The sequence below is a fragment of the Passer domesticus genome, chromosome 1 (assembly GCF_036417665.1).
Source record: "Passer domesticus isolate bPasDom1 chromosome 1, bPasDom1.hap1, whole genome shotgun sequence".
Classification (NCBI taxonomy): Eukaryota; Metazoa; Chordata; class Aves; order Passeriformes; family Passeridae; genus Passer; species Passer domesticus.
The window spans coordinates 48,155,466-48,165,461 of NC_087474.1; positions in this window are offsets into that span (position 1 = coordinate 48,155,466).

A 9,996-nucleotide genomic window follows, 5' to 3' on the forward strand; every position below is an offset into this window, starting at 1 on the left:
GATTCACACTGTCACAGCCAAATGCAGAGGTGGCATAGCCTAATCAAAAACATTTCTGAGTATCACATGAATGACAAATAGAACCTGATACACAGCAACATAAAAGATATGCACTTAATTAACTTAATGCTTGAGAGACTGGCCCTACCACTGGCCCAATACAGGGAATCAGCCATATGAACACAAATGACACATGAGGTATGAGAGCACAAACATCATTTAAATGAACAGCTCTGGATGATAACAGAAACTACATACTTGCTTCCACTTTATGCCTTTGCATATCTCTTTTAAGCCCCATACAAAGTAAATTCAAAGTGTCTGTGAGACATGGCCACTAATCTAAGGCAAATTGCACCAGTAACTATGGAGTGCACCATTTATTGAACTCACAGCTGGTCACACTTCAGAACTCCAGGTATTTTTCTATGAAAATATGTTGCTGTTGAAAAACACTGCAACTGGAAACTCACCAGTTTATAAGAGGTACAAAGTTCTTATCTCAGTTCCAGCTGGTCCCTGTGGAACACAGAGCTTTGGCACCTTATGCCCATGTGCTCCTCTGCATAGCACCATGGAGAAGCACCTTGCTAATGAAACATATACTTTACATGCTCATACACCTCTTGTCTTCTCCATGTATTTTATTACACTTCTCTTTTAATAGATTTAAAATACTGCCTGAGAAATCAAGCTGCAGCTGAACTGTAGCCAAACAAAGGTTAGTGTCTTCTTTTTTATTAAGAAGGAATACTAATACAGAAGTATGAAACTGCTAACATCACAAGGAGATTTGAATCTGACACTCTGCCAGGGCTCCCTTCCCAGTAGGAATCTCTACAAGGAATATGTAGTAAATAAAAAAAAAAACTCACCTAGGAATTTACCAGAATGTACTAAGTGACTCTGGCAGTGTAAGCACAAAAGCTAGCCACCAAGGAGCAAGCCAAGTGATGTACTTTCAGTATCAGCCACAATAATAGCTCCACTTAATGTGCACTTTTACAACCCACATAATTAATTATTTCAATAAATTATGTTATCTACACTGTGGAACAAATTTTCTAGCCAGATGCCAGCTGATGTCTGCCAGGGTCGTGTCCAGACTCCAGTCTAAGATGAGACCCCGTGTCTCTTTCATATCTAGTTGGAAGGTGAGCATATGAGTTGGTGCAAATCCAGCATGTGCCAGCCTGGCCCCTGAACTCCCTTGTTTCAGAAACCAGATCACCTTTTGATATACCCTGTAGAGCCAGACTCTGACACTCTTTCCCTGCTTACTTGCACGTGGTTCAGATTGTCCTCCCATGTACAAGTCTTTTACTTTGTATAGTAAAACCTGTCTCAAGAGATGGTTGTAGTATCCCAGGTGCTGAAACAGCTGCAGAGGAGCTGGTTTTGTACTGCATGATTTCATTAACATTCAGGATCAAAATACTAGAAATAAAAATAGTTGTAAATAGTCAAAGAAATTAATCTTCAGGTTTTTTACTGCAGTCTTCATAGAAATCTGGTTAAACAGTTTTTGCTTTACCAGATTTCCCAGTAGAAACTCAGCAGGAACCAGTAGTAAGCAAAGATGTTGTTCAGCTGATTTGTGTCATCTTGCAACAAATAAGGCTGGGGATCCACACATTCCTAAGGGTCACTCGGTCTTCCCTCTCCAAAAAGAGACAACCAATGCTGCCTTTCACAAATACCTGTATACAGATTCTGTGGATTTAGTTCCCAGCACTACATTGATCTTGCTGATTGTCTTAAAAATTTGACTGTTTTCTGCCACCTTTCATGGACTGCTGACCCCGGTGCTATTTATTTGTAGTGTGCTCTGGCTCATTGTATCAGCAAACAAAAATATTCCAGATTCCATCTGAAGTGTTCTAGCCTTGCTGCCTTTCCAGCCTTGGGATACCACACACATTTACCAGTGTAACCATGCAACAGGAGGTTGTTTGGTAATACATTCCCAAGGAGCCAGGAACTACAATCGTTGCAAGTTCTGTCTGAACCACCTAGACACCCAGGATTTGAATCACAAGTCAAGTGGATACAAAACTTCTGGGATTGCTTTTGCTCTCAATCTGTCAGTCTTTTAAAATGATTTTTTTTTAACTGTTCAGAGCAGAATACTCAGGGGAAGCTGAATTCTAATTCATTACTGAGGCATCTAGCATTCAACTGACAGTGATGCAGGCGTGCCTAAATACTTAGAAGACAGAAAAGGAGAAGACATTTTCCTAACTTCTTATTTTTTCACACTCCTATTATGCTCAGTGGAACAGATAAAACTAGAACAGTCACTGGGGTTGGACTTGCTGCTGCAGAAAAATGCTATAAGTTTTCTGGCATAGCCAGACACTGGAGTGGACATTTCTAACTTGTTATTTCTGCTCACATCACTGATGCAAAGACCACTACAGGCAATTGAAAGACTCTGACTGACTAATGGGATTTGCAACTGTCCTGAATGTACTCATCCCCCACAAAGATTTCTGTTGGGAAATCAGGGTGGGTGTAAATGGGAGTCCACAGACAGTTTTGAACCACTGTGATGAGTGACGTCTTGCAGTTAAGGAACTATTTCCACTTCTGTTGAAGGCAAATTCTTGTGGTAAAGAAAAAATGCTAAGTTCTTTCCATTCATCTTCTGGATGGGGAATATTTTAAATCATGCTTTTAGGATTTTTTCCCCCATTGCTTTATTTATTTCCTATGCAACCTTTTTATATAGTAGCACCAAGGATTAGTGGAAAATAGCACATATCTTTGGACTTCCAGTAAAAGATAAGAGCTAACAAAAGTGTAGTCATCACTGAGAAAACCTTAAGGACGTCCTTTATCATCCCATTTGCATGCAGCACTTACCTATCTCACAATATTCTTAATATGTAAGACTTTACTGCATGTGGTTCCTCTTGAATAGCTAACATTTGTATCTTTCAGGCAGCTGGTATAACATAAATCTGTGGAGTTCAAGATATTGCTCATTTAGATTTCCCTATTTGGTAGCTGAGCCTCACACCTCTGTCATTTCTCCTGGCACATCTTACAGTGCTAATAACTCTCAGTGGCTTAGTTTAACACAAGGTCCATACCTGACTAACTTCTATCCCCTCTATCAATAATTCCCTAGTCAAGCTTCTACTCTGAATTGTGAAGAAGGTTTCTAGATACAAATTCTGCTGGCCTTTTTTGGCAGAACAAAGGAATCACTAAACAAGTGAATATTATATTTCAGTATCATATTCAGTGCATGGTTGTAGGCATGGCTAGTTCCTTCAAAAGCACTGGCAGTTGCAAATCTTCTGTGACATTTCACAACATTATTTCTCCCCAAATTACTTTAATGCTGAATTTACAGCTGCAGGCACAAAGATAGGAATGTTTTGTGATGATTTCTTCTGTCCTCAGTTAATTAGCATGTGGAAAGACTGGCATCCCTGGAGCATGGATGGCTGGTGTCTGGAACGCAATCAGATTTTCTAAACGAGTCCAGCTGCAGATGGGCCAGATTAATTTTTCTCTGAGTTCAAATAGGGAAAAAAAATACATGAGTCATGGAGCTGCTGTATTTACAGATGGTCCAAATGTGAAAATGCATAGTGCTCCCAATAGCATGGCCATAGAACATAAGCTCATTCAAGGATGACTGCATCTTAATGACTTTGAAGTGCATTAATATCTATGAGCAGTACTATTGACAGGCATTCAGCCATCAATTCTGTGAAATTATTGCTAGGCAAGAGCAGAGTGCAAATAGTACAGGATCACTTTTCTAGACAAAGGCAAGTAATAACAACAGTGCACAAGGAAGGTGTCTAACATGCCCTGATGTTAGAAATTCCTATTTCTAGGATAGATATAGGAAAGATGTAATATGGCAAATCTTTCTCCCCATGAATATAAGTATCCAAAAGAGAAAGAAAATATCCCTGGAAAATGGTTATCTGGTAAGGAACTTTTTGCTGGAAAACATATGTCTGTAGATCCAGGCTTTTGTAGGCCATGGAGATTGGCTTCAACTTGTCCATGATCCACATGAGGTCCCTTTAACGGTGGTTCATATCCCATCAGCTTTAACACTTGGGAGCCTAATCAGCTTACAGATGGGGGACTAATACTGCTCAGAGAAACAACAACTTACATCTTGCTGTGTGCCATGTGCCTCACTGCCCTCAGAGGTGACTGCTTCCAACGCACAATCAACACTGATTTCCAGGAACTAACACACACTCTGTGTTCCCCACGTTGGAGGCCAGGAACGAGCCAAAATTAACATATTTGAAACTATGTGAGCATAATTACATGTGCAAACAACAAGGCGATCCTTGGAATTTGCAGATCCCCAACACAGCTGTTCTCTGACACTCTCTTATTTACACTGGAATGAGCTTTTCTAGGCAAGGGCGAAGCCACAGGACTCTCATATATGATGTTGATGGTGCACTTGTCCAAGCTTGGGCTGGAATCTCAGTACACCACCAGGTCTGAGGCCTGCTGTGCCAGGGTTGTCCCAAGACAACTCAACCTCCTGATGGTAGAGCTGGACCTAGAAGGAGCCTCAGACCCTGAACATCTCCACCAGAACATATCCCTCTCAGCTGCTCATTGAGTTTGCCTCCCAGGCAAGCACTGGAAGTGGTTTGTTGCAGGAGGTGGGCAGACACTTGTAGAGCTGTGAGGTGCCCAGAGAAAGGGTCAAATTCACTGTTACAAATACATAAGCCTGGCATGAAAGAGCTCAGTCTCATTTGTTTCCACTCCCGCAGCTTTCCCTTCCCACGAAGAACACAGAGCCAAACCCTGATTAATTTAGCACAGCACCAGCAGAACACAGCTGGATGTCATAGTCATAGGCTGTTTATTGGGATGCCTAGGTGGATATTAGCCTACAAACAAGACCTGACAGATGCATATTGGTATAAGCAAACCGACTAATGAAGTGTTGCCTTCTTGTTACCTGCTGGATTGCTCTTACAGTCACAGGCATTGTCTGGTAGCATGGGACCAAGAGAGACAGGACATCTGCTCCTACCCTGCCTTTGGTCTGTCAGTGACTCCAGGCAAGTCGCTTTACTAAAATGATTCTAGTTCTTCTAGTTGCTCCTGTTACCATTCTTTTTTTCACATTCAGATGTAAATTTTCCTGTGAGTGATACAACTGTGGTATGAATTGAAGCAGTACCTAAGTCCTACTCTGAGAACTTTGGCAACAATTAACAAAAATCCTAAAATAGTGTAACAGTCCACCCCGGATTTTGAACTTTTCCACAACAAATGTGTTTTGGATTATGTGCAAGATTCAGTCACTTCTTTCACTTAGTTAAAAAATTACAAAAGAAGAAAATAATAGTTATTATTGAACCAACTTTCCTCATTTACACTAGTTCTACAGATTCTTGAGTTCAGCAGAGCTGTGCCTGATTTACATAATTTAAGTGAAAAGGATCAAACTCTGTGTGTAGAAGCAATCCAGCCATGGAACTGGATAATCGCCTGAAATTTCTATGGCAACAAAGAGAAAATTGTTCAGCCCACTGTCTGGGTATTTTCACTCTGTGTATATGAGGGAGTGCTATGTCAGAGACAGGGAGAGAGAGAATATTTAACACATAATCAATTAAATTTCACCTTTGATCCAATCAGTTGTTTAGAAACATTATCTTGGCATTAGTGAATTATTTTTCTCATGGGCTGAAAAGGTGGCTGTTTATTTTCTGTAAGAAATGATTAAGTTAGACATCCCTTTTCTTCCTATGAATGAATGATGAAAAATGGATTTGGTATTGATTGGTCCACTTAGTAATGCTTCTGGATCTCTGTGCCTTAGCTCTTTGTGAAACTGTAGCCCTGGAGAGCATCATCCCCATGCCTGATCTAGCAACATTTTTCTGTCAGGCACAAGACCAAGTTTTGCTTGGCCTCCATGTGACTACTGAAAGAAGAAGCAGAAAGAGGGGGCATAGAGACTTTCACAACCTTTAACAGCTATCATGTAAGGAGAAATGCACTCTGTGCTCTCCCTGCTGCAGAGGCACCAGTGCTGTCTCATCTTGTCACCCTCAGCATCTCAGTAGAGTTCAGGAAATTACTCCTCATGTGCAGCAGATAAACTACTAAACCAGATGTCACTCCTTAACGTGCACTAAGAAAGCAACAAACAAATTCTGCAAAGTATAGTGCTACCAGCTTCCCTTTCTGAGAAGACACAGCCCTGTGGCATGGTCAGACCTATGCCTTAGTTGAAAAGCTCAGTTAGAAGCTGAGTAGCTGATTACCAAGTCCACTGAATGGGTCAGACAACTCCAATGAATTCTGTGAGGTTTGCAACAGGCTCACAGTATTGATTAAGACTCTAACACACATGAATTTAAGGGCTGATTGATGCCAACTTGATTGATGCCACAACTTTGTGGCTCAAGATCCAATCTAAACCTAAGCATATGCTAAATTTGCATACACCATACAGACGTACATCTTCCTACTGAACAAATAACAAGTTTCACAGTATATGGAACTGAAATTAAAATTTTTCTGTGTAGACAGAAAACCGGTTTGGTAATATCGAGATCTTTTCACAGTTCACCCAGTGGAACAATTCCTTAAAATGGGGAAGACTGTGTTATGAAGATGCAATCAATAAATACCACTAAATGTGGCTGCATTTGACAATATTGTGTTTAAAAACTGCATACTGTTAAAAGCAAAGTGACTAGGTTATATATGGATGCTTTATCAAACCTTTTGTATGCACAAAGAGAATAGCTCATGCAAAACAAGAGATTCAACATTTTGTCATTTGCATGCTGTTTTGCTGGACAGTATCACCTAGATTGTGCAGGATCAGGCTAATTTGGAGACACAACCTAGAACTTGTAAACTGTCAGACACAGAAATGTGTGTAAAAACTCCTTGTTTTGTTGCCATACAATCAGCAGTGAAAGAAAATGCTATAATCCCTAGAATAGAATTGCAATGTAATACAATCAAGTACTTAGCACTACTAGCACCTCTGCTTCTGTACATGATTTTAGGCATCCTAATTATGTGATGTAAATTACCTCTGTGTAAACTTGCAATGCTTTACAAAAGATTTTCAATAAATACTAATAATGCTACTAAGAATATTGATAGCTTGCTATTGAGACAGAGCAAACATCTCCTAGCCCTAGTTCTTATCCTAATAGCAATGTAGCAACATCTATTTTTCCAATTATATATTATTGCCTGATTAATAAGCTTTGTTTCTGTTAGCTTAGAACATCCACTGGTCTAAATCAGAGGATCTACAGCAATGAAATGACACCTGAACAAGATCTATAGCTATTCATCCACTTCTGGGATCAAAATTTCTCCAAATTCTGAATCAACTGTCCACCAGCAATGCCCTGGAGTGGAGGGAACTGTGACATGATGAAAGTGAATAAATAAAGTGAACAAGCCAACACACATTTAATTTTAAATAATAATAATAATCAGGCATTGGGGTCTGACAAGCTAAGCTGAATATATGCCGGGGAGTCAAAAATTCCCATAGTATAATTGCAGTCTTCGTGGACAGTTCTCTTTACCTCTTCTTCTGCCTTGCTTTTAAGTTTCTCTATTTCTTTTATAAATTATTTCAAATGGTATAACAGCAATTTAACACAGGGCCATTACTCTTCTGGAAGCTGTGTAAAGTATTGCCACATGTCTATGTGGCATTTTTGGTGCATTTTTGGTTCAGCTTCCTTCATCTGTATCTTTCCTCAGTGTACCTCTACACAGTAGTAAAATCTGCTTTCACTGAGACAATGCTCTGCCTCATGGTAGCATCTGGACTATGCCAGGACAACACTGTCAAGGATCAGGCTGTCACCATGTGTGGCACTATGTAGCCTATTGCTGAGGTCATGTGGTGGGGAGATAAATAAAATTAATAATATCTGTCCTTCTGTACAGGAAGGACAGATACCGGGTTACAATTTTCTCAGCCATCACCAGCTGCTGGAATTGGTAAGCCCTGGTGGGAAAGCAATTGTTTGGGTGCTCGCTGGTGAGGAAGGAGGCAACTTGATGTTATTAGGATTTTTTCTGGTTCATACAATCAAAACAGGGAAAGCAGAGTTCTGCTCTAAAATTCACAAATGCTCTTCCTGCAGAGTCTCTAAACAATGGGGGGAAGGAGGCTGCTTACTGAATGCTGCTCTTTCCTTATGTATAGTACAGAAAATTTTAGATTTAAGCAGACTCAAATTGCAGGCTGTAATTCAGACACTTAGTTGTCAGCCTTCACAAAGAGAACTCACTGACTGTGAAGCTATAACAAACACAAATGTTGGACAAGTCAAAATCTGATGCTGAATGTGTAGGATACCCAAAAGTGCTACACACTGGAACCACATTTTCTTGGTTCTTTACAGGACAAATATCAGGTGAAGAATTTCAAAATCACTCACTGAAACAGAGCTGCCTTGTCCTTACCTCAGCCCCTATTTGAACAATTTCATTTGCAAAATTGTCAAGTATTCAGTACCCCTGGCTGATCCCATGAAATAGGAAAGAAATATGGATGCTCAGTTGCCCTGAAAGAATCATAAGATTTACTAACAATTAGACAGAATGTGAGTTTACATAACCAATTTGCAAATATTAAACTTAATTCTGCAATAGCACAAAAGTAAGCATGTTTTAGGCTTTTTGACTTCCATTTCAACAGGTTATTGTTACTCCACGTGAAATCTAACAGTGTGATCCTTAAATGAAGAATGATATACATTTCCTCATCTGTAAGATGATTAGCACAGCTGGTTAGAGCATGGTGCTTATAACATCAAGGTTGTGCGTTCAATCATTGTATGGGTCATTCACTTAAAAATTTGACTTGATGATCCTTGTGGGTTCTTTTCCACTCACAAGATTCAGTGATTCTGCCATGTAGAAAGGTCTTTGACAATTATCATTGCTGTGCTGCACCTTGGATGCCTTTCTGATCACCTGAGCATAACAGAAGTCCGTGCATAAGGGGTATTAATAGGCAGACTTGGTCAGGCTTTGAAAAGATTTCTCCCTTTATTTCAGTTAGCACAAGAAATGTACAGATGATTTATTAAAATAAATGGAAGTGTGATAGAGATCTCATCACATCACATTCTTGTTGTTCAGCAGCTGAACAAATCCTATGCAAGTAAATTCAGCAGAGTCCATATTGCTTGCACAATATGTCTGTCTCTGCTGACAATGTTCCAGCTGTCTCACTAAGGCAGTTACTTGGAATTTACTTACATTTCAGATTGCTTCTGGACAAATAGCCCTGGACCAAGAAGTTCTCTGTCTCCTCTCTGAGACTTTGGTACAACAAAAGACTGAGCATGCTGAGGCTGAATACTGCAAAGTGTCTGTCATAAAGTACGTGTTTCATTTAGCATGTCAGAGGAGCAGCACCACTCACAGTCATTTTCTGTAGCATGATGAGCACTAGCTCTTACCTATTCTACAAGAGAGCAGTTTCCACTAAAGCCAATGCTAGTTCCACTTCCTCCACAGACACCAAAAGTGGGAGGTCAAGATCTATGAATAGCACAGATCACAGCATCTCCCTGAGAACTGAGAATTTCAAATCAGTGGTAGCATTAATATTTGCCTCTGAGTCTACAAGCAAAGAATCTGACCCCAGGAGCACAGTAACACAAGCAATCCTGTTCACTGTAAATTAACTTCCTCCTGATTCAGTATCACCCAGCCAGCCCTAAACTGCCACCACAAGCACAAAGGGGTCATATACATTTGGCTTCCCATTTGTGGGAAAGTTTATTGCAGCACCTTGTATGCACTTGCACAAAGGAAAGATTATTCTCTACAGTCCAGTCCAGATTTTAATAAGTTCTGTGACTAATTTTGCAATATTTAATTTTTAATATAGTCAGCATCTGACAAGCCTTGTTTTGTTTGCATTTGCATTTATTTTCCTTTGATTGGTAGCATCCTGTGGCCCTTTTTAAGGGCCAGAACATGGAG